Source organism: Anser anser (genome assembly GCF_964211835.1).
Source record: "Anser anser genome assembly, chromosome: Z".
In the NCBI taxonomy this organism is placed as follows: domain Eukaryota; kingdom Metazoa; phylum Chordata; class Aves; order Anseriformes; family Anatidae; genus Anser; species Anser anser.
The window spans coordinates 78,428,623-78,456,124 of record NC_139723.1 but is presented as its reverse complement, the minus strand read 5'-3'; the positions used below and the strand labels follow the sequence as shown (position 1 = coordinate 78,456,124).

At 47.7% G+C, this 27,502-nt stretch overlaps 1 long non-coding RNA gene across 1 annotated transcript in view; it reads left to right on the top strand.

Moving 5' to 3' along the window:
* LOC310889912 overlaps positions 1-25,790 on the top strand; it is a 36,909-nt gene extending 11,119 nt beyond the window's left edge. The window contains exons 2-5 of the long non-coding RNA XR_014576906.1: positions 8,568-9,504; positions 9,628-9,767; positions 14,130-25,480; positions 25,669-25,790. This is a non-coding gene — a long non-coding RNA (uncharacterized lncRNA). The remainder of the gene's footprint in view (positions 1-8,567; positions 9,505-9,627; positions 9,768-14,129; positions 25,481-25,668) is intronic.
* Positions 25,791-27,502: the final 1,712 nt, after the last annotated feature.

The window sequence follows — 27,502 nt, the reverse complement described above, 5'->3', positions numbered from 1 at the left end:
CAAAGGACACCAGGGAAGTGAAAAAGGGTGATGAGGGGGAAGCTACCCCTTGTAAATGTGAATGGGAGCTGCAAATGAGGGAATTGTTCATCTGCAAACAGCTGAGGTTGAAGAGGCAGCTGGGTGTGGAGGAAGGAGGCTGCGATGCTTTAGGATGGAGACTGTCCTGCTTCCCCCTTCCCTCCCCTCCCACCTGCTTGCTAAAATAATCCTTCCTTCCCCTTCAGCCCTGGCTGTGTCTGCTTTTCCTCTCTCTTAGTCTTTGATGACTTCATTCACACCGGCTCCCTGTCTGCTGACACCTGCCATCAGCTCTGAGCCTCTCTCTGCTGGAGCAGGCTGTGACCTGTGGGCTCCAGCATGGCAGAATATGTTATTAATAAAAATAATGTCATCCAGCAGCACTGCAAGCCAAGAAAAAAAAAAATCATTTGCTATCCGCTGTTCCCATCAAAGGAGATATTCCCAGGGACCTGGAAGGAGAGGAGTCACTTGGGTCCGTGCTGTTCCGAGGTGGCCGTATTCTTGGCCAGGACTCCAGCAAGGAGCCTCTCTCTGCCCACTTCTTGGAGTATTTGAGAAATTGGGTGAGCAGTGCAATGCTGTAGACAATCTCCAAGCACGTGAAACCCAGAAAACATGACTTGGAAGAAGGAGTTCTCTGGGTTGCCTGCTTTACCACCAGCATATTGTTGTGCATCCGAGATGCAGCCAGAAGGACTGCAGGTGCAAGAAAACCCCAGTGGTGTTGCAAGTGAGGTTTGGAAGTGCTAGAGGGAGTCTGGAAGAGCTTTGGATGGTGTTGTGTGCCTCATTCCATCTGCTGCAAAAGAGCATGTCCATCCGTGACCCTGGTCCCTCCGCAGACACTGCAGGTGCATCTTTCCCTGAAGGCACCACGCTGGGTTGTGTGGTGGAGGAAGGACCACACCAGGCTGCAGCTGGGAGAGGACGTTTTTGCAGGGCATCTCACCTCTGCTCCAGGTAGAGCTGACTGTACGTCAGAAATTGATCTGCTCAGTGGCATTGGTATGCGAGGTGCCAACATTGTGCTGCCAGGGACGAAGGTCCAGAGGAGGTGCTGGCATCTCATCCAGGGGCACTGGTTGCTCTCCGGACCCCCAGCCACACCAATGCACCACTGCAGGGTTCAAGGGGTGGTGTCTGAAGATTTATGTGGAGGAGCCACTGCCCTGCTGCTACCCCCGAGAAGACATCAGCTTTCCATAATGAGCACAGGTTGATGGATCACAACCAGCACAATCTGCCAAAAGTCCCTGTTTCATACAGCAGAGGAGACCTGGCACGGTGAGCGTGGTGTCCCTCCTGGCTTCCAACGCCTTGGCCGAGAACTAAAACCACACAGCATGATGTCGATGTGCTTTTTAGTCTTTTGAGGCATAGTGCCTCTCAGGGTTGGCAGCTCTGTGAGAGATGGGTCATATTTGTTCTGGGCATCCTATTGTGCCCCCCACAATGAGCGATCCTTTCTCTTGCCCTCTGGCCAGAGCACTGACAGGCCACCCTGTTCCAGCACCTCTCCTGTGTCCCACCAACATGCAGGCTGGGAGCCCTGCCTTTCTCTGAAGGCTTTTCCCTTGTAAATGACAAGATATAGCTGCAATAACCTGACAAGTCTCTTACCTTCACAGGATGGCTCCGCTCCCAGCTTCTTTCTTATTGTATCCTTAGTCTTTGCATTACGATCATGGGATGAGACCACATAGGATTGGAGACTCCTACATTTTTCACTGGGAAAAAAACGTGTCTAATGGAGTCTGCTTCAGATTTAGGGAAGAAGAAGCCCCAGCCTTCTGCATCACAAAGGGTAGGAAATGATGGAGTTCCTTTCTTCCCCATGCGTGCTTGAAATTGCAGTTGCCCACTGTCCTGCTGTGCAGCAGCCCCAGGAGGGAGTTTGCCATGCGAGGCAGAGTGGCACCGCTGCAGCAACCTGCCCCTGGGTGCCCAGGGAGGAGAAGCAGGGTGTGTGCAATTGTGCTCCCTTGGGAGGGTGCTAAATGATGATGTGGCTCATGCAGAGGCTGTTGTCTGAATGACTTGTGGGGAGCGGCGTGGCTGAGGATAGAAGGTGTCACAGGAATTAAAATCACCATCTCCAGATTAGTTGTGAGCCAAGGATGGAGACATCTATCTGCAAGTATCTCTTTACAGCACATTTCTTGAACTGTTCTGTGTTTTCTTCAGTAATGTGTACACAGCATTACAACTGAAGGGATAGCCTCTGGCGCCCCTGGGGACACCCCAAGGACCCGAAACATCTGCACAGGGCTGACAGACACAACAGAGAACCCAGCCCCGAGCACCCTGATGGAGGCCAGCTGGGATGCCCTGGACATCTGCCCGGGGGCTGGACAGATACACTAATCACTCCCCCAGGTCACAGAGCAGAAAGGCAGCTGGAGCTGGTTCACATTCCCACCTTTTCAATAAAGTGGGCATTTTCCTGAGGAAATACATCCTAGATGCCCTTTTCAGGAATTTCACCAGGGAAGGAAAAGTGCCTTTCATTTTGGGAACTCTTTCCTAATGCTCTAAACTGATGTGTATGCTGACAGCAAAAACATCTTGAAACCCCCTGGATTTTTATTTTTTGCACATGAGAAGATTTGCATATGTTAGCATATGTATTTGATATATAATATATATATCCTCTGAAAAGTAATTAGTATTTTTTTCAACCAGCTGCAACGATCACATGTTCCTAGGCTCCGTGCTGGCATAATTGGATGAAACTGTTGTACGTGTTATACTGCTGGCTAGCAGAACCGATCCAGTGTTCCCATCTGGCCTTAAGATTTCAGAATTAATGTCAGTGCTTTAAGGCAGCTCTGCCACGGCCAAAAGGTCAGTACAACGTGGGAAGCTGCAGAGGGCTGAGCCTGGCTGTTAGAGGTCACGTCCAAAAAAGCAATCCGAATTTCTGCTCGCTCATGAAATCCAGAGATCGAGGAGAGAAAGGAGTTTTGAGAGCTCCTGTCCCTGGTGGCACACCTGAAGAGTGGGGCCATGGCTTAGATAATCTTGTTACTGCTTGTTTTCAGTTATCAGATAAGGCAGCTGAACCCAGAAAGCCACTGCTGGCTGCGGCATGTCATGGAAGAAATGGTTTCTTCTGAGGATACTTTGAAGGCTTTCTGAGGATAAAGAGCAAGGCTCGTGCAACTTGTTAAAGAAGCTGTGGTGCAGCAGGAAAAACTGTTCAAAGGCAAACTCCGTGTCTTGCTGGAGATACAAACTAGCTGCTTACAACCGACTGCCAACATGTTGTAAGCACCGCGGTGGCTGGGTGAAAGTTTGCCTTCATCCCCCACCCTGGCTGAAAGTTGTCACATGGGGAAGAGCAAGAGGCAGAACGGAAGAATTAATTACATGCTTTCCAGTGCAGCAGCTGGAGTATTTACTTTTTTATTAGTAGATTTAAAGTGTTTCAAGCCCTGCGAGGAACTTGGGTGAAGAGGAGCTAGAAAGTAAGGAAGGATGAGGTTTGAATTCAAGTCCCTGCTCCATCAGGAGTTTTGCTGGTGCCCGTGAGCAATGCACTTCAGGTTTGAGAGGGGGCTAAGTTCCCCTTCTATAAAAGGAGGTCAGCTGTACGTACATGTCCACATTGCAAGGGTAAGTGTTTGCAACTGCTGAGATGCTATTGCAATCACACGTCCCTTTGAATTAGATGGCCTCGTTGTTGCCCAGAGGCAGCCATTTGCCAGCTGGAAGCTCACTGCATCGAGAGGTTTTGTGTCGAAGCAAACTCAGCAACAACGGTAAATGATGCGCCGATGGGTCTGGAGGTGAGGGATGCCATGCTGCAAGGAGCACTAGCAGCAAGTTTCAAAATGCTCGTGAAAGAGCAAGTGTTGCTAGTCATACTGATGGATGAAGAGCAGTTCCGAAGGCCAAGGTGAGGTGGTTACTTGCTACTTGTGATGTATTTGTTGGAAAGCAGGCTCCAGCCATGAGACAGCACAGATCTTCAGCCTAGATGGCAATGAGCAGCGTTTTTGCTGGTTTCTCTCAATATGTATTTCAACTAACAGCAAAATGTGAGGGATGATGAGCAGTTGCAGAAAACACGCCTGACAACATAAGGATAAGGAAAAGGCTCTGCATGTTCAAGAGAGTCTTGACACTGAAAAGAAACTGCTGGCTTCTTTCCAGCCAGGCATCATCAAGAAAATGTAGTTACTTTCTTAGGTGGTATAGAACCCAAAATGTTAAATATTGAGGAAATTAATTTGGAAAGGCTGAGTGGGGGAAAGAAATTCAGGAAAAACTTCACTGCTTTGGTCCCAGTAGCAGACAAAATGCCAGTGCAGCCTTCGATTTCTTCCTGTTGCAAGCTTTGAAGCTGTTACTCTGAGACTCCAGCCAGGGGGACCAGGGCTTCATGGACATCCCCTGGTCAACTCAGGAAAAATTTGTCTTAGCAAAAATGCTGTTGGTTTGCTGACAGGGCAGGCTGGCCCTTGCACGAGCATGGCACATATCACAGAATCACAGAATAGTCTAGGTTGGAAGAGACCTCCAAGATCACCTAGGCCAACCTCTGACCTAACACTAACAAGTCCTTCACTAAACCATATGACTAAGCTCAACATCTAAACGTCTCTTAAAGACCTCCAGGGATGGTGACTCAGCCACTTCCCTGGGCAGCCTGTTCCAATGCCTAACAACCCTTTCAGTAAAGAAGTTCTTCCTAACATCCAACCTAAACCTCCCCTGGCGCAACTTTAGCCCATTCCCCCTCGTCCTGTCACCAGGCACATGGGAGAATAGACGAACCCCCACCTCGCTACAGCCTCCTTTAAGGTACCTGTAGAGTGCGATAAGGTCTCCCCTGAGCCTCCTCTTCTCCAGGCTGAACAATCCCAGCTCCCTCAGCCGCTCCTCGTAAGACTTGTTCTCCAGACCCCTCACCAGCTTGGTCGCCCTTCTCTGGACTCGCTCGAGCACCTCCATGTCCTTCTTGTAGCGAGGGGCCCAAAACTGAACACAGTACTCAAGGTGCGGCCTCACCAGAGCCGAGTTACAGGGGGACAATCACTTCCCTAGACCTGCTGGCCACACTGCTTCTTATACAAGCCAGGATGCTGTTGGCCTTCTTGGCCACCTGAGCACACTGCTGGCTCATATTCAGCCGACTATCAACCAATACTCCCAGGTCCTTCTCATCCAGGCAGCTTTCTAACCACTCGTCTCCCAGCCTGTAGCACTGCTTGGGGTTGTTGCGCCCCAGGTGCAGGACCCGGCACTTGGCCTTGTTGAACTTCATACAGTTGGCCTCAGCCCATCGGTCCAGCCTGTCCAGATCCTCCTGCAGAGCCTTCCTACCCTTGAGCAGATCGACACACGCACCTAACTTGGTGTCGTCTGCAAACTTACTGAAGGTGCACTCGATCTCCTTGTCCAGATCATCGATAAAGATATTAAAGAGAAATGGCCCTAGTACTGAGCCCTGGGGGACTCCACTAGTGACTGGCCTCCAACTGGATTTAACTCCATTCACCACAGCTTTCTGGGCCCGGCTATCCAGCCAGTTTTTAACCCAACGAAGCGTACGCCAGTCCAAGCCACGAGCAGCCAGTTTCTTGAGGAGAATGTTGTTGGAAACGGTGTCAAAAGCCTCACTGAAATCAAGGTAGACCACATCCACAACCTTTCCCTCATCCACCAAGTGTGTCACTTTGTCATAGAAGGAGATCAGGTTAGTCAAGCAGGACCTGCCTTTCATAAACCCATGTTGACTGGGCTTCATCACCTGATTGCCCTGCAAGTGCTGCGTGATGACACTCAAGATAATCTGCTCCATGAGCTTCCCTGGCACTGAGGTCAAACTAACAGGCCTATAGTTCCCTGGGTCTACCCTCCGGCCCTTCTTGTAGATGGGCGTCACGTTTGCTAGCCACCAGTCAACTGGGACCTCTCCTGATAGCCAGGACTGCTGATAAATGATGGAAAGTGGCTTGGCCAGCTCTTCCACCAGCTCTCTCAGTACCCTTGGGTGGATCCCATCTGGCCCCATTGACTTGAATACATCCAAGTGCTGTAGGAGGTCACCAACCATTTCCTCATGGATAGTGAGGGGAAATGCAGCATGCAGCAAAATGGCATGCAAAGTGCTAGTCCAGCAATGCCAGCTCCCTGTCCTTGCTTCAGCCTGCCAATACACCTGGCCAACAGGCACACCATAGCCAGGAGACACACCACAGCCAGGAGACACGCCATGGCCAGGAGACACGCCATGGCCAGAAGACACACCGTGGCCAGGAGACATGCCATGGCCAGGAGACAGCTGCACGCACAACGTGTAACACCAACTGAAACTAAGTTTTTCGGTGTCTCTAATGTGTTGGTTTTTTTTTCAGTGTCTCTAATGTTTTTTCACTTTGCAGCCTTCTTCCTCACTGGCCAAAAGACGCCAGTTCAGACTCTGAGGTTTACCATAGCATTCAGGACAGTGGGGGTGTAATCTCATCAGTGTCAACACCCTTTGTTCAATAAATTGCTAAAGTCATTGAATAACCCTGGACATCCAGCAAAATGAGGGTTACAGCCCTTCTTTCTTCCCAGACAAGATGCTATGACGTATCCAAGGGTTTTATGAGCCCAGCCTGTGACCTCTTCTCCAACAACTTGCACAAGCTGGAGGCAGAACTGTCCTCACTGTGATACCCCTCGGTCAAGCTCTCCTCAACCTTGGTAGTATGAGGCACCCAAAACTCTTGTGGGCCTCATACCTGCTCATCTCCCATCCTTCTGAGGGTATCCCCTCAGAATGCTCAGAATGACATCAGCATCTCTCACAACTTCCCTCCAGGTGTTCGGCACCTGCTATCCCCTCCTGCTTCTGCTGATGCAAAGAGAAGAGACTCATTCCTGGAGCCGGGGTAAGGTCTTCATCTTCCAGCAGGATGTTAGATTTTGGGAGATTGCTTTTAATTTTTCTTTTCCCAACTCTCGCAGCTACTGAGTTCTGCCGGCTCTTTTTTCTGCTGGGTGCTATGGCAGAAAGCTTGTTTTCTTCTAGGAGGACTCTGCTAGCTTGAGTTCTTCCCTGTGAAGTACAGACAGGTTTCCACGGCTGCTCAGTTTTGCATTTATCTCACTTAAAATTCTCCAGCTCTTTCATCTCTCAGTTTGACTAAATCTTTCTAGTGTTTCACGTAATTCTTCGTATTTCTTCATGCCTTTCATTGGATTCCTTCATTCTTCCATTAACAAAAACCCTAAATAGTTTGATGCCACTTGGACAGACTTCACCTCTTGCTCCGTTTCTCACTTCTCCAAACCATTAACAAATATTTTCAGTAACACCCCTCTCAAAGCCATTCCCTGAAGTCCCTCCCATTTAACCTCCCTCTGCTCCAAGAACCATTCATTCATTCCAACCCTTTGTATCCTGTCACTTGAGCAGTTTTTGACCCACAACAGGATGCTGCCCCTTACCCTGTGGATATTTATTTTCCTTAAGAGTCTCCTGTGAGGGACTCCATCAAAAAGCCTTTAGAAAAATCCAAGTAAATTATGTCCAGAAGTGCCCTTTATCCCATTTGCTGTATTAACTCTTTCCCAGGTTTTGGCAGGCTGAGGGATCTCAGTTTTCTGGGTCTGCCGTGTTCATGCTCTTCCCCGTGCACCATCCTTTCAGACCTGAGCAGATTTCTGCAGGACTGGGATGCTCTGTTGTCCTCACCCAGTGCTGAATCCCTCAGCATCCCATCAAACCTAAAGGACCCTAGAACATGGTGTAAAAACACAGAGAAGGATTTTATAAAATGGGCAAAACTGTAGAGTCCAGATGATGTTTCTCACTTTCATTAACCTGAATCTTCATCATGGGAAGTGTATTGAGAAGAAGAAAATTACTTTCTTTCATTATTTTCAGATTTTGATTAGTTCTCTATATCTTCAGTTAGCTGTTTTTGTTTCCTTTTTAAGTTTCTGTGTTATGTTCATGTTTTTGTTAGGCTTCATCCTGGGATCCTTTAGGCAATCATAAAAAAAAAAGGAAAAAAAAAAACTAAACTTTTTTCAATATCACAGATTTGAAAACAAATATAAAATAAATTAAAGAATAAGGGAAAAATGTATTATTATTTTGAAAACCAGCTGATCTTTTCATTTGCTGTCATGGGATCGAGTTGCAGTTAGAATTGAAACAAGGCGTTGTAATTGCTTGGTGTGTAAGATATTGGCAAGACCCTTATTTGAACATTATCTCAAAGTCTGGATTTCAGCTTTTAGAAGGATGTTAAAAACTGAGTATGTGAACAAAAGAGCAGTAAAAATGATTGGAGGCCTGGAAAAAAAAAAAAAAACCTCTCCAAAATGAGTGTGAAGGAAGTTATTCTATTTAGCTTACCAGAGTGAAGGGTAAAAAGCAATTTGACCTGTAGGTATCTATACAGGATGATGGTATTTGATATTACAGTGCTCTTTAATTGACCAGACAAAGCAAAATGAGGTCCAATGGCTGGAAGCTGAAGCTGGAAAAATTAAAGGTGGAAATAAGGTGCAGCTTTTTTTTTTTTTTTTTTTTTTAATAGGCAGAGCAATTAACCACTGCAGCAATTTACAAGAATGGAAAAGATTATTCATCACTTGAGGTCCTGAAGTCAAGACTGGATGGTTTCTGAAGTGCACATCCCACGTCAGTGCCCAGTTGTGAGTGCCATGCGGGACTGCTGTAATTCCACGGATCAGATCCTGCAGGAGGTCAAAACCAATTACCATAATTGCACTGTCTGACTTAAATTCCCTGAATCTCCACAGCCCTTTCTCCACCGTGCTTCTAAGACATGCATGTTAACATCCACACAGCAGAAAAGTTTTTTTAGGTTGAAAATAGACATAAAAGAAGAATAACCACCATGTCCTTTTCCTTTCTGCTCCACCTTTGGGAACACAGAGGTAGCACTGACTACTGTAGTGATGCCCATCAGCTAAGGCTCCTTTCCCCACAGCTCTTGCCTTGACTGCACAAACATGGAAATGCTCCATTTCCAAGGTGATCCCACAGCGATCCAAGAGTGGATTCCCATCAGCTGTCTTCTCTCAATCCTAACATGCCCCCAGCCAAGATTTTTCCAAACCAGCCACCCTGCATGGGATTGTGAGTTCCCTTTACCATATTGCTCAGCCCAAATCCTGACAAACAATGGCTGTCTGTGCCCTAAGACCACTGTCTGAAAGTGGCCTTGTTGGTTTCATGCACATCCCCCATATGTCTGCCCCATTTTAGTGTTTCATGTCTTGCATGAGGAAAGCAGGCTTTTCTATGAACACCACTGGCCATGTTGAGGTAAACCAAAGATCCTCTTACTCCTGCAACACATCTCTGGCAGTGGCCAACAATGGATGCGAAGAGTAAGAACAAGAAGGGAACTTGCTTCTGGTGCCTCTGGTTTCTGGGAAACTCTCCTCGTTGTGTCTTTATAGGGCGCCCGCAGAATCGGCCTGCAATGCAAGTTCCTCGGGGGCATGGTAAGAGGAACTGTTACCATCTATTATTGCAATTATTGCAATTATAATAATTATTATTCTGTCACTAAGGTTTCAGCAATTAATTGTTCCAGAGTCTAGTTTAAGGCGTTTTCTCTCTGCCAGATGCTGATGACAGCAAGAGCGAGGTGCAGCGTCTGCTGCTGGTCGGAATCTACTTTAACTCATAAGGCTCCGTGGGCTCAGGTTGCTGGAAAAGCACAGACCTGGATCTCCTTCATGGGCTCAGAAGGAAGTAGCTGGAGGTACAGTGTGAGCTTTGTGCTACTGATCAGGCATGACATAAGTCTGGGGACGTAGAATAAGGCTACAGCAAACCGAACTGGGAAAACTGGGCTAGGATGGTTCAAAGCCAGGGCATCCAGGCCACCAGTTTAACTGTGTTATCAAATTAACATGAAGAGTGGGGTAAAACGTTATTCAGCTTCAGGCAGGTAAAAGCTATGTGTCTGAGCTAAGGCAGTCATCTAACAACCCTCAAAAAATCCTAAAGAGCAGTTCATCCCGTCCTCATAGATGTGTCTGATCTGTGTGTCACCTCACCCACTTTTCTCCAGTGATATTAGAGAAGCCCAAAGGGTTTGTTCAGACCAGACACCTAACTAAAGTGGGAGGAGATGAATCCTACCTTTCATGTTCCCAGTTGTAGGTCTGATGATAAGCAACCTTGACATGTGAGAAGGATCCATCAATCTAGAGGGCTGTGAACCACCAGTTCAAGATAAATGTAGGAAGAGCAAGCCAGCAACAGTTTGCTCTCATCTCCCAGTATCAAGTGACACTAATAACACGCTGCCTTGGCATAAATGAATGCACAATATCCAGGTCATCTTCCTGAGTGACAGCTCTGAGACCTAAAATGAGTGTCAGTTGGACAGGTCCATTGAGAAGTATTTAATAATTTTCATTTGCATCAGCTTGGAGCTGGCTTACACCATAGTCAGGATGTAACATTAATTTCACACAATGAAATGCTCTTTCCTCGGGCATCACTGCTGCTCCCATTAATAAGCCCTCTTCTATTGCAAGCTCTATTGAGGAATTTCACATCCAGGCCAGCAAACCTTAAAATGAAGGCAGGGAACTATATCTCAGAAAGCAGTGACTCTTGAAATGACTGAAGGTTCATAACAGATATTCAGTTCACTGAGTGAGTCTTTGCACTGCTATAAGGAAGGGAATAAATGGTATCTTCAAATCTTTCAGCAACAAGACGGTAGGCAGGAACTAGGAGATTGCTGTTATCTTCTCACTTAATATTGTGTCCAATTCTGGGTTTCCACTTTCAAAAAGGAGCTTTAATTAATTAGAAGAGGGTGAGAAAATTGCCGTTATAATGACTTGATTTTGGGGAAGGTTGTCGTCTAGTGAGAAATTCACTTATGTTATTTATCCAGGAGAAGATTAAGAGGCAATTTGGTCATGGCCTATGGGTCTGGGCATTGAAAAGAGGTCTGGGGAAATAAATGGTGCTTTGATCTGTTGGGAAAAGGCAGATAAATATCCAGTGGTAAAAAACAGAAATACAGTCACACTGGGAAAAAAAGCACAAAAACTAAGGGGATGATCAAGGGGGCTTTTTTAGGGGTCCCTCACTCATCTTTAAGTCAAGACTGGGGATGTGCCCTGGTGCACACAGATGTTATGTGACCGGTGCAGAAATTTGTGGGGTGGGTCTTTGCTCTCCTGGCTGCTGTTGGTTGTGTTGGATTATTTAATTGGATTCCCAGGGCTACAAACATTGCATTACCTCTGTGAGACTAGATATAAAGCCCTCCACACATACTACTGTATGAGATAACGGCACAGCAGAGAATTCGCCGTTTGGGAACGAGGGACAGTATCTGTTCTTTAAAAGACAATACTAAACTTTGACTTATCTGTTTGCTGGAATGTTTCTTGGTGATCCATGGGAAGACTTTTAGAGAAAAAAAAAATAAAATAAATGGACCAGAAAACAGATAAAAAGCATCTTCATTTCAAGTTAAGGAAAACAAGAAAATAGAAAGGCCAGCTTCTACAGGATCCTCCTATTACGGCCATGTTCAAGGCCATGTAAACCGGGAGGAATCTTTCCATTATTTCAGTAAGCTTTTAACCGAGCTTTGCTTTCATGAATGTTCCTCAGCTGAGGAAAGGAAAAAAAATTTCCTACTCACTACTTTGGTTTCTGGCAAAGTTGTAGGAGGCTGCAGGATGAAACCCCTGACTGTGAGTGGGGTTCCCAGGGTGGTCCCGGTGTGAAGCTGGACCCAGTAAGTGCTTTTTGGAAAGGTTTTGAACAGCAAGGCTGGAGGGCTGGGAGAAAAAAGAGCCTGGTCAGATGAAGGTGATCGAAAAAGAGATGGAGAGATGGGGAAATGAACTGTGTAAACACTTTCATGAGGAATAAATACCTTCTCTTTCATCTAGCGGATGGTACCAGCCAGAAGCGGCAAGTAGACTTTAAAGGGAAGCAAAATTCAATTCAGAAGGAAAGCACACGTGTTTCACTGTGAGACTGATTAACCGCTGGAATGAAAAATGAAGGAAGCAGTAGCTTCTTTCCCAGGGACACATTTCCCTGCTCACATACTGATCTGCCTGAGACACCGTAAGCAATCCCACAAGGATCCAAAGCAGGGTGGAAATGGGTGATGTGGACTGAGGGATCATCTCCTGGGTGACAGTAACCAGGGTGCCAGAATGGGAGATTGCATGGCCCCTTTGCTTTTCCAAACACAGCCAAGACTTTGTAAGTGGGAACATGCAGAGGCATTTCAGCAGGTTCTGCTTAGCTACAATTGTGTAATGAAGTCCTTTAAAGAGTAAATGTTTCTGTTTAGTTCAATAATAGAGCTTCATTAAGAGCCTTTATAGACCAAAAGGGGAAGAGTAACCCAATCAAAGGTTCCTGATGAGGAGAAAACAACAAAGCAGGAAAATCAGTTTACTGCATACCATACATATCATGTGTGAGCCCATTCTGGCAATGAACTGAGATGTAGTTTCTTCTCCTACCTCCAAGGACATCTAGTGCTAATTTGCACAACAAAAACATGCATAAAGAGGCATAAACCCAGGGACCAGTCCTGGCTGGTGATGGAGCACATCCCACTTGTCCTATAGCCCTCAGGGAGGTTGGTGTGAAGTAGGTGGGCGATGGGTGCACTTGGAGCATGGGGTCTGAGAGGGCGAGGGACACGCAGTGTGCTGCTACAAAGGGATAAGATCCAGCCTTGGCCATGCTGTGGGGATCCCACTGTGCACATTTTGGACTCTCTGCAGAATGAGCTATGCATCTGGATGCTCCCAGAGCTGAGCCCAATGTGGGCATCCTCCCAGCCGTAGGTGCTGCAGGAGGAGATGTACATACAGCTACTGAGCCAGCCCTGCCTCTCCGTGCCTAACCCAAGGAGCAAAGGGACCGTGCAAATCATCCCCCAGCAGCAGCTCCCTGCAAGAGGCAGATCTGTGGCCACGGCAGCCAACATCAGCACCCGGTGCTGCCAGGAGAGGAGATCTTTCTCTCACAGAAGACGACAGAGTGAGAATAAAACATGTCCAACAATTAAATGTTTCCTTCACAGTAAATCGTGGGATGAAATTTGCCACTGGAAAGGACCTCCTAGGCTGCTGCAGTCACTCATCCACAAGCACCAAAGACTCTAATCCCATTAAGAAACTTATCTTTCCTGATGGACAAAAAAGCTTTCTCCCATCAAACGTCTATTCTGATGGAAATCTTTATACCAGAACTCTCTGTCTCACAAAGGGCCAGGGTGCAATCTAAGCCTTTGATGTTGTGTTTGGAGTATAATGAAAGGCATTAATTTGAATAGAATTATTGAAATGGCATGTCTGTTTCTGCTATTAATAGAAAAGAGTCTTAAAACAATGAGCAGCAGAGATGGGGTCTATTGCAGCGAACAGGAACAAAGGCAGAGAGTTTTGCTTTGGTTGTTGTATTACGGGAATGGCCCGAGGTCACTAATGTGCTAGGCTCTGTACAGAGCAGAAATGACAGAACTTACAGGAGGCTATAGGAGAAAATACTGGGAGATGGGCTCTATCTGCAGAGCTCTTACAGCTCAAGAGCTGTGGGGCATTAATTGAAGCTGGCACGGAGCAGATTCAAAACAAATCAGAGGTGATGGGCCTTCATTTAGCTGGGGAGCTCTTGTCAGCGGATGCTGTGGCTGCTAAAAGTCTACCTGGGTGCAAAGAAAGACTGAACGAGTTCATGAAAGTGAGATCCACCGAGGATCAAGCCCCTAAGTCTCTAATATTAGAGTGGGAAGAGTGCAGGGGAGAAACATCATACCTGCCTGCCCTGATATTACGTCTTCCCTGTGCATACACTTTTGTGAGAAAGCTGAGGTATCTGGGCTTTGATCTGACTTAATAAAAATTGTTCTGGCAGTCTCGAGTTCTTCTGATCCCTGAACGTAAGAATGTATTTGTATTTTTATATCTGATCAGCATTGCACAGTAAACTGAAAATCATAGAAGTGGGTGGATTCTGTGGTGAAAAAAAGAAAAAAAAAAAAAAAAAGAAACAAACAACCCTTCCCAGGGGCTTGAATTTGTAATATATTCTGTCTTTGCCTTTTGTGTTTGCTTCCCAGGCTGGCAAAGAAACCCAGTGATGTCTGCCCATATGGTGGTGTAACCTGGGAGGGGAGCTGGCGAGGTGATACAATGGAGCCTGGGCGTACCTGGGCTGCTTTCCCAAGGAGCTCCCAATGGGAAACATGCTGAGGAAATCCGTGTGCATGGAGTGAAACGAGACACCTCCTCTGGGGTGCAGGAGGAGACCAAGAGAGACTCTGAAGAGGGATGGCAGAAATGTCCTTCCTGTGTTGTGCAACAACAAGGCCAAAAGAAGTAGCCAAGAATTACCCCCAGGAAGAAACTACCTTGTAGAAGATGCTGTAAATCCCACCTCTGCCCTTAGGAACTCTTTCAATGAAGGAAGGAGCACAGGGGTGGATGTGAGTTTATTCCCTGCCTCACCAGAGGCTCTCAGCATCTCCCTAAGTGGGATAAGCACTTCCCCTGGACCTGCCAGCCTCACCCATGGGGCTGGCTGGGTGGGCATGGTGTGAGATAACTCTGGCAGGAGGCTAAGTGCAGCGATGGCAGTGTGGAGCTTGGGGATGTGCTGCGGGAGGACTCCGGACAAAGACCACACGCTCTGGGCTGCCCTTCCCCACTCTTTCCTCCTGTCCTCCACCACGCATGAAGCAAGATGCCCTGCCTCCTGTGGGTGCTGAGAGGCCCTCACACAGCTTTGCTTGCTCCCAACAGATCCAGAATCAGGGAGACCAGGATCAGCCCAGCCCTGGAGGCAGCGCTGTGATTTCTGATCTTCACTGCTCTGCTTTTAACTATGGGGCAAAGCCTCCTGTAACACCCCCATCCCACTCATTCCTTGTGCTGGGGTATTCTTTCCTGTTTTTCCAGCAGCACGGTTTTGTCTTCCCTAGCCTGGGAGAGCAGCACTGAAGGTTTGCATGGAGCCTGCGATGGGAAGGGGCAGCTTGGTGCGTGCTGCTGCTGCTCCATGTGTGCACTGCAGCAAGGAGCCTGCTCCATGTCAGTGCCACTGGGCTGTCTGCAGACATCCTTCTGTCCTGCTGCATGAGCCAGTGCAGCCGTCCCTCTCCCTGCAGTCCAGAGCTCAGCAGATACTCTTGGCCACCATATATAGCTTTTACCTCCTGGGGAGATGCTGCAGTAGCAGAATGTATTTATTCCCTGCTCTGCAGCGGTAACACAGCCCAGACCTCCTTCTTGAAAATCCCGAGCTGCTATCACTGCTGCATCACCACTGCTTTTGCATGCTACTGCTGCTAGCTAGATTATTTAGCGATGTGAGCATCTTAAGGCAAGGCTGTATGTATTCAAGAGCCTAAAGCAAACTCTGGCACAGTGTGCAGGAGCTTCAGCTGGGAGAATGGAAGCAGGAGACTTTCCTTAGCTTGCTGTGGCACAAAGGATGGCAAGGATGTAGCCACCAGCTTCAGAGCAAAACCTACCAGCACTGCCCCTGGCCCTGCTGTGTGTGGGATGCTCCATCCCTGCCCCAGCATGCCTCTCCTTTAGTGCTGCATTTAATTCAGCCCCCAGCCGCTGTGTTATTCCCCCTGCCTCTCTAGGCTGCCTCTGAAGCAGGGCTCTGCGATGCTTTTTGGGGGCCTGCAGGTCTGTGTGGGCTGACATAAAACAGATGCAGAAGCACTCTGTACCTGAAGAATTTGCAAGTTGTAAACTTCCCCCTGCTGCCTCGCCTGGCTGGTCGGCAGCTGGGTTTTCACACACTTTTAGAGGCCTGGTCTCCTGTGAACACCAGCAGAGGGGTCTGAAAACCAGTGTAAAACAGCAAAGGCCAATGAAGCTTTTAACAGAGTCAAACTGAGCCTCTGCAGCTGAGGTAGGCATGAGGTAGGCACCAAGGCTGCATTTAAATGATTACGTTTGCTGGTGCTCAAAGGGAGATGTAACACGGAGGGTTTTCTGCAGCCTCCCTTCTTTCCCCTGCTTACCCATCCCTGAAGCCCATCTTTGCGGAGGGAACTGGCCTTTCAGTCTGCGTGGTTCTCACTTTCCAGCTCAGCCATGAAATCACAGGGGCTATAAATAAAACAAATGGGTTAAATTTTTTCACGAGCCTGCAGTCGCCAGCGGCTTTAAGGAAACAAAGCACCTAGCAGCCCAAAAGTCCCCGGGATGTACATGGAGTGCGCCAGGCTGCAGGCTGCGAACATTTCTCTCGCAGCCGTACGGGGGAACACATCTCTCACCCACTCTCTGCCTCCAGTGGTCCTTTCTCCCATCCCTGCAACATTTCCCCAGATGTGTTTGCACAGCTGGTTGTGAGGCCAAATGATGGACTGGTAAGGGGGCTGATCTGGTTTATGTATAGTTGCACAAGTGTGTTTCTGTATTTCTGTGCATACACCTATCCAGGCAGCCTTCTTTTGGTCAGTTCCCTGTATGGGTTCATCGTTAGGCATCACAACGAGGAGATGCTTTCCCATCATTTCCATCATTTTCCATGAAAAACCACCTTGATCTGCCTAGCCTGACCTTAAATCGCTTAGGCAGTGGCTCCTCTGGCACTTTCCTATGGAGAGCATTCGACAGCCAAACACATCTCTCCCTGAGAGCACTCTTCCCTCATCTTCAGCATAAATTTACTTCTCCCTCTGCTTTTATTCCCCCTTCGTGTAAGAGAGCTGGGACACAATGGGTGTTTTATTTGCAGCGGCTCTCTCAGACAAATCCTCTTGGACTTAAATACAGCAGTTGCCAAAACTGTCTCATTGCAGGGGCAGGGGCTGATGATGGGAAGCCCATGCTGGGCTGCCGAGCTGGAGACTGGAGAGAACCCCTGGAGACATGTGTGAAGAGTAGAGGCAAAGGAGTGCCAGGAGGCAAAGCTCAGCAGAATGATCTGCAGCAAGACTGGGAAGTGATGCTAAAGGCAAGGAACAAAGCTTTATACCGGCAGTCTAAATTCAACAGGGACCGCCAAGAGGTGTTGAAGGTCGCCTAGTTTAAACACCTTTTTCCATTGCCAAAAGCATTACTAAGAGACAGATGTAGGTGAGCTTTTTGGCCAAAGATGCAAGGATGCTGTGTTCTTGTTCCTGCTGCTCACAGCTCTCCTGTGTGCATTTTATCATGCTCAGCATGGGGCAGTGCCATGCCTGGCCGGGGCTCCCTGTGCCAGCTGAGCCACAGGGAGCACAGCAGTGCAGCCAGAAGTGGCTGCTCAGCTGCAAGCACAGGGGTTAAAACCTCAGCCAAGAGCTAAACAGCTGCTTCCTCCTACCTGCTGGTGCAGACAGTCCATGCTCTGAAAGCTGTCCTGTAGCAGAAGTGCTTAAGCCAAAATTACTGCTCGGAGAGGGCAATGGAGGGTTTAGCAGGCTACGAACTGTGCGCCACTGTTTGACATTTCACTTCCACCTGGGACTCCATCTCCCTTCTGCAAAATGGGAGCACGCAGTCGTCCTTCCTCCTCCTCAGCCTTTGTAAGCTCAGTGCTGTCAGTGATACACCAACACCCAGGGGTCCTGCATTTCGGTGGGATGACACTCCTGCTGCTCGCAAGGCACCACCTTGCTGTTCTCAGGAACATCAGCAGGATTTATTTCCTCTACCTAGTGCGTGCTGCAATATCCCAGAGAGTTCTCACTTTTCCCCTTCCCACTTTCCTGTGTTTGTTTTTTTTTTTGGTTTGAAACTGGTCTGAGCACTCCAAAGTGATGAGAGACACAGCAGCCCCAGGCACGGAAAGTGAGTGAAGAGAGGCGGGGAGCTGGTGTCCCCTGGAAGGGTGGACATGGCAGGTGAGTGAACAAGGACAATTCAGCAAGGCAGGTGGTAAAATGTAATTTCAGATCCCATGCAGGCAAGGGAAGATAAAAAAAAAAAAAAAGAGAGACTGGGAAGACCAAACTATTTCCTATTTTGGAATGCTCAATTTGCTTAATTTTTCATCTTCTCTGAAGTATTTGCATAATCTCTTTTTGTTCTTTCTTTCTTTTTCTGGGGTTTTGTTATATTTTATTTTTCTTAGGTATTTTTTTTTTTTTAATGAGACCTTGCTTGTCTTTGCTACCTTGGCAGCCTCTGTTTGAGCAACACCAAAATATTCTGTGTTTGCTGTCATCAGAAAAATTGTGCTCCCATGCCTGGGGGCCCTGCTGCACAATTACAACCGAAGTCTTAGAAGAGGGGCAAGCTGGGGACAGGGAGGTCCCCACTCCAGCTGGAGCCATGCTCCGCATGGAGCAAATCCTGCCTGGCAAACACCAGCCCCAGCTCCTGGGGCAGCCTCTTGCACTTATCCACAGCTCCTCTCATCCCTGCAGGGCCAGCAAATGTCTCTTTGGTTTTAAAACTGGGGGTTCTGGGTTCAGGCAGGGGATGTGTCCCACGTTGTGCAGGTGGAAACGTGCTGGGCAGAGCAAAATCTGCAGGGCTCTGGCTCAGTCAGTATTTCTCCTGATCAGAAAGTGCTGAATCCGAGACGCTGCGAGGGAAGGCTGTGCCAGAGCGTTTCAACCAGCTATTGAGATCCCTCGCTAAGCCCCTTCGGCACATCGTCAGGCTGAGAAACACAAAAGCACTGCTGAAAAAAAAATGGAGACATTTCATTTCGAAATTTTGCTGAAACCCAACGTTCAGTCTTCTCTGCAAGCAAATGTGATTAAACATCCCTGCTCTAGCTTGGAAACACTTGCCAAGTTTCATCTGAAAGATCATTACCCCTTCTCCCCACGTATGTTTTCCAATGAATAAACTATTTATCCGCCTCCCCATGAAAAAAAAAAAAAAAATCAGATCTGTCTCCCACTGCTATGCCAGACTGCTGTGCTCCTGTTTGGGTACCGAGCCAGACCTGCTCTCAGCCTCTCTGTTCCCCTGCCTGTCCATAAGTGTGAAGAGATCTCCAAGTGACAGACTTTCAACCACCACCTTGGGAAGGGAGAGACCACTTCCAAGAGAAAAATTGGGTTAAATCATTAAAAAAAGGTTTTTTTTGAACTAAAAATGAGCAATTTCCTGGCTTATTTGTTGCCTTGAAGCACAAGAGGATGCTTTCCGTGGTGGCTAGCACACTGCTATCCCGGTGCTTGAAGTCCTGATCTCCCTAGCCCTGTGTCTGATGGGGAATATTTATTCCGTGTTGACAGAAGCGTGCTCCGGGGTGGGAGCTAATATTAATTATATGACAAACACATCCTTGGGCAGTGATTTGCATGCGGCCTTACAACAGACAACTCAAGGTCCTACAGGAGAGGAGCTGAGCCCCCTCCTGCTCCCTGCTGCATATTGAGTGAATCCAGACACGATGTCTGATTGCTCCGACCTTCGGGAAGGTCTGAGCGCATTTCAAGACCCTGCATACCCAAGCAGGTGATGGGCTTGTCCCGGCAGGACTGTTTGAGCAATTTGGAGAACCTCTTGTGAAATACCTGCAAGAGCTGCAAAGGCAGGCGGTGTCACCACCTAGCAGGCTGCCTCCTTAAAACAGTGTTATATTTACAGCTTTATCATCTGCAAAGAGCAGCTGGCGCCTCATCCCGCTGCATACTCCGCAGTGTGACTCTCTAACTTGCAGGCTGATTTATGGAGCATGTCTTCCTCTTCTCAGTAAAAATTATAAACGGCACCAGAAAAAGGAAAAGAAAAGTGCCTGAGTCCCTTCACTTTGGGCTCTGCCATCATAACTGACAGGTAAAAGGGCAGATAGGAAAATACCTGCTGAGAATGAAGGAAGATCTACTAAACAGAGATCTATCTCAATTCCCCATGAGGTTAACAATGCCTTGGTGATTGGAGTATGAAAATGACATATTGTCAGAGCCAGGTGCCAGCAGAGGAATAGCCTGGTTATACTGGGTCTCATACAGAAACAAATCTGGTGTGTTTGGAGTGGCCCAGACAAGGGATATCAGATCCCAGAGCTGTCTCTTACTTTGCTTATCCATTTCATTACCCAGGGTTGCCTTTCACTGCCAGAAGACAAGGAAACAGCACTGTGAAATCTGCTGGCTCAAGGGGATCGGTGTGGAGATGTTCAGGAAATCTTAGGATTTTTTCTTCCGTCCAATAAATAAATAAATTCTGATTTCTCAAAATGAAAACTGGCCTTGGGAAATGGATGGGTCTGATGGATTTCCCAACTCAGAAGGTAATCGTTCCCAATACCTTTTGGAATTGTAAAACTACGGGTCTCTGACTTCTTTCAATGCTCACTTAGAAATGCAACCCCAGGGTAACAGAAATGTTTGAGGCAAGAGCAGAACAGTCTGCAAGGACAGGAGTGAAATACTTTGACTGTGCCAAACCAGTCTTGAAGGATTATTATTCCTGCTTTAGCCCAATCTGGAATAGACATTTTGTTTGTTTTCTTTTTTTTTCCTTTTTTTTTTCTTTTTTTTTTACTACCTTAAAAACGTATACTGCATGGGAAAGTAGCTGTGGGCCAGGCTCCTGTTCTGTTGGAGTCCTATGATCTGTGCTGGCATTGCAAGGATATGCTCCTGGTAGGAAACCACTCCGGGGTAAAGGATCGAGACAGAAAGGATCACCTCATTACAGAGAAGTTCTCTAACTAATAACAGGAAACTTGGTAAAACCCTTGCTGAAGCAGGAGAGATGGAAATAATACGTATGTGTTAAACCAAGTGTGTCCTTGTTGGGGTGGTCCAGCACTGAGTTGGGATTTATTGACTTGACAATAAGTATAAAGCATTTGTGTGGGGTGGCTTAGGAGAATTGATGTCAAATGTCCATCATCCAGAAATGAGAACCCAGTGCCTTCTCACACCCCTTTTCCCCTTAAACTCTTTGCTTCCAAAATCAATATTTGCTGGTGCTTTGTTTGCTTTCAAGTTTCCCTGAGCTCCTCTGCAGTAAGATGGGATTCAAGACCTATAGCCCCAACTCCTAGTTCTTGCTGGAGGAATTCTTTTTTTCAAGGGAAGTGTGAAGCTTTTGCTTTTGCACGTGCCCTGCCCCTCCATCCTGACACGGTCCTGGCAGTGCTGGGAATGCCACAGGGTAGGTGCAGGGTGAGCCTTTGCTGCAACCTGCAGGAGCCTTCCCATCAGCTGCAGCCAGAGATGGTGTTTGTCCAGGCACGTTTATACCAGGCACTTCACCCAGTAAGGGCAGAGTGCTGCAAAATAACCCTCAGAACATGGGGGTTTTGCTTTTTCCTTGCTGATGCAGAAAAGCCAAGGTGCATGGGAATCTCATTTCCTGGTGATCCTGAGACAGGGCCCACCGAGGATGGAAAAAACGTAGGGAATGATCCAAAACATAAAGGAGAGGAGTGGGGGGAAGATGTTGGCTGCTGCTGATGGCACTCTGGAAGTCCCAGTATCAAGTGATGGAGTGGAAAAGGAAGGTTCAAATGTGGAGAGCGGAAAAAGAAAGACCTGAGGATGAAAGAAGACGGCAGCTGCTGGTGCAGAGTGGCTTTGATGGAGAAAGGGTATACACAGCTGCCAAGATTTTTTTCCACCTTCATGTGTGACAATTCATGTGAATTATTTAATGAGCAGATTTGCATATTTTCAAATATTTTTTAATTCCCCCTTCCACTGCTTCTCATACCATTGCCGTTGCCGTAAGCTGCAGCTGATCTTGGAGCTCTTTTGGTGTAAGGTTTTATAAAAGACGCTCACTCAGAGACTGTTTCTTCTTCCAGGAACATGCCAGAAGGGGGACAGGCCCAGGAGGGGTATGGGATTTCTCTTAGGACCACACTAAAACTCCTACTCCCAGGGAAAACACAATCTCTTGCAAACTCCATCGTCCTTTCCACCCAGGGTGGGAAGATGCTGAGGGTGAGCTTGCAGTGGCATGATGACCAGGGAATTTGAAGCATGGGGAAAGTTTGTGAGACAATATCTTCCGCACAAATTCAGGCAGAAACAACTGGTGTATTAACAAAGGCTGGGGATGGTTTTCTATAAATACATCCGGGGAGTAAGCACCATGGAGTGAGGAGAGCTATTTCAGCCAAAGGACAGTGCTGGCATGGGAACAAATGGATATAAACTGGCCATGAATAAACTAGGTTGGAAATTAGTTGAGGGCTTCAAACCATTAGAGAAATCAGGTTTGGAGCAGCCGCCCAGCAGGAGCCAGGGGGGCAGAAATCCAAATAGCTTTTAAGAGAGCACGGACTCTAGCTCCAAAAGGGCGTTGTGATGTGTTGCTGTAACAGCAGGGATTGGATTTGGCAAGTCTGGAAGTCCCTGCCAGCCCCATGTTCTTGTGTTTCAAGCACTTGGGAGGTTTGACTTCTTTTTGTAGATAAATATGGCTTTATGAGCAAAAGCAAATAAACTGTTGCTGGAAAAATGTATTTGAGCACTTTTCAAGATATTTTAAAGAGTTGAAAACAGAAGTTGAAAAGCCAGCTCTCACCTCCCTGTCGGTGCTGTGACAGCATGGGGTGTCCTGTCCAGACAGGAGAAGTTGAGAAATGAGGATGTGATGAAATGTCACCAAGCGGAGGGCTCAAAGGGGGCACCTTTAAATGGAGCATATTGCAGGTTGTGCCTGCTGGTTTGAGGAGGGGTCACCCATCTTTGTGCAGGAAAGCCTACCCCTGTCCCACCAGGGGTAACTTGGTGATGGAAAGGACTGTCTTGTGTTTCTGTACCAAACTCCTCTCTGCCAGTTTCTCAACATCCCTCTTATCAGGGAGGCTCTTATCAGAGCCTCTTACCATCCCTCTTATCAGAGGCTCTGGTTCATGTCCCCAAACCAGCAGCTGGCTTCCTGCTCTGCCCCAGCCCATCTTTTTACCTGCTAGTTCCCACCAGGATCTAGCCCCGCTCAGCACTGAGCACAAGCTGACATCTGCACAGGGATGTGTTGATGTCATTTCCAGCTCAGACCGTGGCCAACAATGAAGTCTAAGGAAGATGATGAAAAGAATAAAACTCTGCAGACATCCCAAACCAATGCCAGCATCCTTGTAGCTAACAACTACAACAAATTTTCCCCACGCACCTTTCATGACATTTATTCTTGAACCCATGTAAATGTTTTGTATCAACAATATCATGCATTAAGGAGTTCCACGGGCAAATTATGTGTTGTTTAAAGAAATCTACCTTAATTTATTTCCAATCTGCCACCTACACTTTTCATTTGATGCCTCCTAATTCTTCCATTGTAAGGCACAGCAAATGACTAACTCCTCTCCATACCTTGCTTCCCACTCACAGTTTTGCAGACAGTTCTCACAGTTTGCTTTGCCAGATTGTAGTCTTAGCCTATTTGGTCATTCTTCACGCAGCTGCAGTTCTAGTGTTTTGCTTACTATTTTTGCCCTTCAAATCCTTTCCAAAACTGCTCACACTGAGGAAGCATCGTGGATTTAAACACAACAGTACCAAAAAGCCCCAGCCCACAACAACTTAAGACACACAGAATGAATTTATAGGCCCCAGATATGTACAGAAAATGAATTTGAGGTCATGGAGACCAGAGAGGAGGTGACTGGGGAACTGATAGACCAACAGCTTTGAGATGTTGAGTCTAGGTTGTTCCACCAGGAGGATCACCTTCATGGGGGGGACTCCAGATGGACCCTGTAGACTTCTGGATCTGTATCTCCTCACCCATGAGAGATGGCCAAAAACCATAAAACTGCCTCTCCTTCTGGGGCCACAGATGGACCTGCCCAAATTCAGCTCTAACAGACTCCGAGCATGGTGTAGTTAGGGTTACACAACTGCTCCTTGTGGTGAGAGGGCTGGAAGCTGTTACCAAGGAAGTCTGTGGCTCTCCTACGCATCTCCCACTCTCCTTCCATTGGTGAAGCTCTCTTTGTTTGGACCCATCAGTTGTTGGCATATGAATGGAGAATGAGCAATTGCCACAAGTGCTGAAGCACTGTAATTTAGCTCCTCGTTGCCGGGCAGCGATTTAAACCACTGCAATTTCAGGGGACCCATAGAGGAACCCTTCTCTAATTGAGTCTTTTCACTCCAGTTGCCCAGGGATGCTTATACGGAGGACAACGAGTCACTATGGGAAACATCAATGTGAGAAGTCGCTGGGAAGGGACAAGGCAGAGTCTAAGCAGCCTGTAAATTGACTGCAAATTTCATCAGAACAACAGCATTTCACAAAATCACATATGAGGATCAACCTCCTTTAACAAATTTTTGACAGTTGCTGGTTGAAAAAAAGAAGGGAGGAGGGAGGGAGAAAATTAGCAATAGCAATTTTCTCCTCTCCTTTGCAAGGTGTCTTCTGGTTCATGGAGACGTGTGGAAGGAAATATGAAGCAAAGATGAAGAAGAGCTCCTTGCCTCTAAGGAAGCAGAGGGTAAAGCCACAGCTCCTTACCTAAGCTCCTGGTTAGGGCAACCTGTGGTGTGTGAGCCCAGAGGGACAGCCTTGGGGCAGGGCTGTGTCCCACCACCCGTGTCCATCAGCCTGAGACCACTTTTGCTTTGCAGCTGTGGCAGCAGAGAGAGTAGGACGTGTGCCAGCTCCTCAGACCATGCCATTTCTATTTCCTCCTTAAAAACACCCTTGTATGCTTGCCCTCCCCTTTTGCCTCTAACCTCCAGTATTCCCTCTTCTCACTCTAGCCTTCTCCAGCATGCTTTGGCTGCTTATGAAAATTCTAATTAAGAGCAGTTGCCCGTCAGTCCCCGTCTGAGACCAGCTCAATCCAGTTCGCGGGTGAGCATCTTTTCATTATTCATCAAGTTCCATTCTCCGGCGCTTGGTGACAATTTCATCTTCCTCTGGGGACACAAAAGAAGGAGAGATGATGTTGCTGTAAAGAGATGCTAATCGCGCTATGGGGATCTCCAGAAGAAATCGCAGAGCCCTTTGTTGCAGGACGCCAGGTCTTGTTGTCCTCGGCTCTTTGTTTCTCTTCTGATTTCTATAAGATGCTGCATGGGCAGGAAGGGAGGGTAGAATTTATAAAGATACTGAAGGGCAAGGGAAAGGCAGAGCTTAATATTGAATCACAAAGATTACTACGAGCTGTTTTGAATTGGGTCTGCCTTTTTACTGCAGATGTGTGCAGTGACAAGCTGATGGGGATGGGGATGAGTATCTCCTCTCACCCCCCGTCAGTGGGGTGACATACTTACAATCATGATTTCTGGTTTCTGGCTTGTCAAGAGCTGCAAATGGATCCGATGGGGCCCTGAACGTCTGGGAGACTCTGGCCATACAACAGCATTTCCTCTTCTGGATTTTGAGAGGCGCCCAGGGAGTCTCTGGAGGAACATGTGGAGCCAGGCGTGGAAGAAGGATGCTTCTGAATTGACAGTGACTGATAGCGTATGGCGAGTGGGTTTCTTGCAGCAGTGCCAGCAACAGACACCACCTCCTAGTGACAGGGCTGTGTGCTCCTCCTCCTATGCAGCGTGCACAGGATGGGGCAGCCTCCTGAACTCTCAGCAAGGTATGTCCAACATCTGCTTCTCTACTCCCAGACATAGCTAAGGAAAAGGTCACATTCTGCTTGGGTCTTGGTTGCACGGGACTCAAGGTGGGTTGTGGGTTGCTGGTGGAAACCTGCTGTTACTTCAAATGTTGCTTTGCTATGTCCACTGCCAGTGACTCCATTATGTCCTTTGCTGTCCCCACAAGCAAAGCTGCACAGCCCCGGCCTAGCATTGCAAGATGTCCCCAGCACCCTCGGATGTCCCCAGCGCCCTCCATGGGCTGGCAGCTTCGATGCTTGCAAGAGGTCTTCAAAGAGTTAACTTCCCTCCAGATCTCTCAGCAGCTTCCTGAGCACAGAGACTTGAAACAGGGCCGGCGTGCAGCAACACAGCAAAGGCTGGAGCAAACCATATGCTTCTGCACAAGAATAACAGCATCATTAAAATACTGAACCAAGAACTCAAAGGAGCATTTGAAGAGTACACAGCAGCGGGTCCTGAATCCTAACTATCAGCTTCTCTTCCCCTTGAATCTTTGCATGGGTTGAATGTGAAAGCAAAATGTATAATCAATCACAGTAACCCACTTCCTTCCTCCTCGAGTGGCTCTCCAGGCATATGCCCACCACAGGAGTGAGCCGTAGTCTATAACAGCAGGGAAACTGAGGGGAACAAACAGGTGAAACAGCAGAGAGTACGAGAGAGAGGGAGACAGACTCCGGTCACTGCTTAAACTTTGCTTATTTACAGCGGCAGCATACACATGAAGATCTATGGCACTTACACCCAAATAAATCCTCCCTTGGAGACAGGTGGCAGATTTCCCCCTCCATTATTTACAGCCACTTCTCAGTGAAAACTGCAAGCTGTAAAATGCCCATACAGTGCTGGAGAAATTTATGGTCCTCCCGTATTTCACACACTGCCTTGCCCCGCTGTGCTGCCTTCGGGGAGGCACGGCAAATGGACTCCGAGGTGTTTGACAAAGATGAAGACTCATTTACTACTTGATGCTTTGGAGAGAAGTATTTGTACGCTGCAGCCTACACAGGTGGCAAAGGTTAATCCTCTCCTCTGCTGTCAGCTCAGCTTTTTATGAGCGTGGGGGAAGGTGATGTGCTGGGGGAGGAGAGGAGCAAGAGTGGAGGGACACTGAGTAGCACCAGTGACCTGCTTCACCCTGCGCCCTTGACCAGTGCTGGAGGAGACGGGGGACTTCATCATGCCACCTGCTCATCGCCCAGCCAGGCCTGATCCCAGCACAGATCTTGGTCCTACGGGAGGGGGACTGAAGTCTCCGCTTTTTCCTAGCAGATGGGATTTCCTAAACCCTGCTATCAGAGGAGATTTTGGCTTGCATGCCACAAACTTGCTGCTCTCCATGAAGCATCCGTGGCACCCACTGCCCTGAGATGCCAGCGTGGTGTGCCTGACTCCCTCTGGCACAGTGGGGTATAGGAGAATGAGGACTTTGGGAAGCCTGGGCTTCAGAGTGTCTTAAGCTAGCTCGGGTCCCCAAAAACATGTATCCTGCTCCATCCCTGCTGGCTGTGCCAGCACAAGGTGGTACTGCTGCCTCAACTCTACAGGTGGAACCTGAGAGCAGGGCAGAGAGCCAGCGTGGTGCCAGCATGCTGCTGACGTGATGCCTTCTCTGGATATAGACAAAGGTCTTCAATCTCCGGCTCTGTCGATAGAGTGCTATTCGGCAGCACTAAATTCCTGCAAAAAACTCGAACATGAAAACATAAAAATAAAAACACGGTGTAAAAAACACACACAATAAAAACACAATACCAAATATATCACTTAACTAAAACCGCTGACCCAGCGGCTTTGATGTTAATGCATTGTCTGTAACAGCGCGGTGTTCCAGCTGAATACTAACCGGCTGCAGAGCCCAGCCTTGCTTCAGACGCTTCGGATTTTACTACCCCGATTTCTGCAGTCGCTCTTCCTCTCCTGGGGTTTATTAGGTCTCCTACCCGCCACGATCAGCTAAGAGCTGTTGTCACTTTCTCCCCAGTGTTAATTAAAGC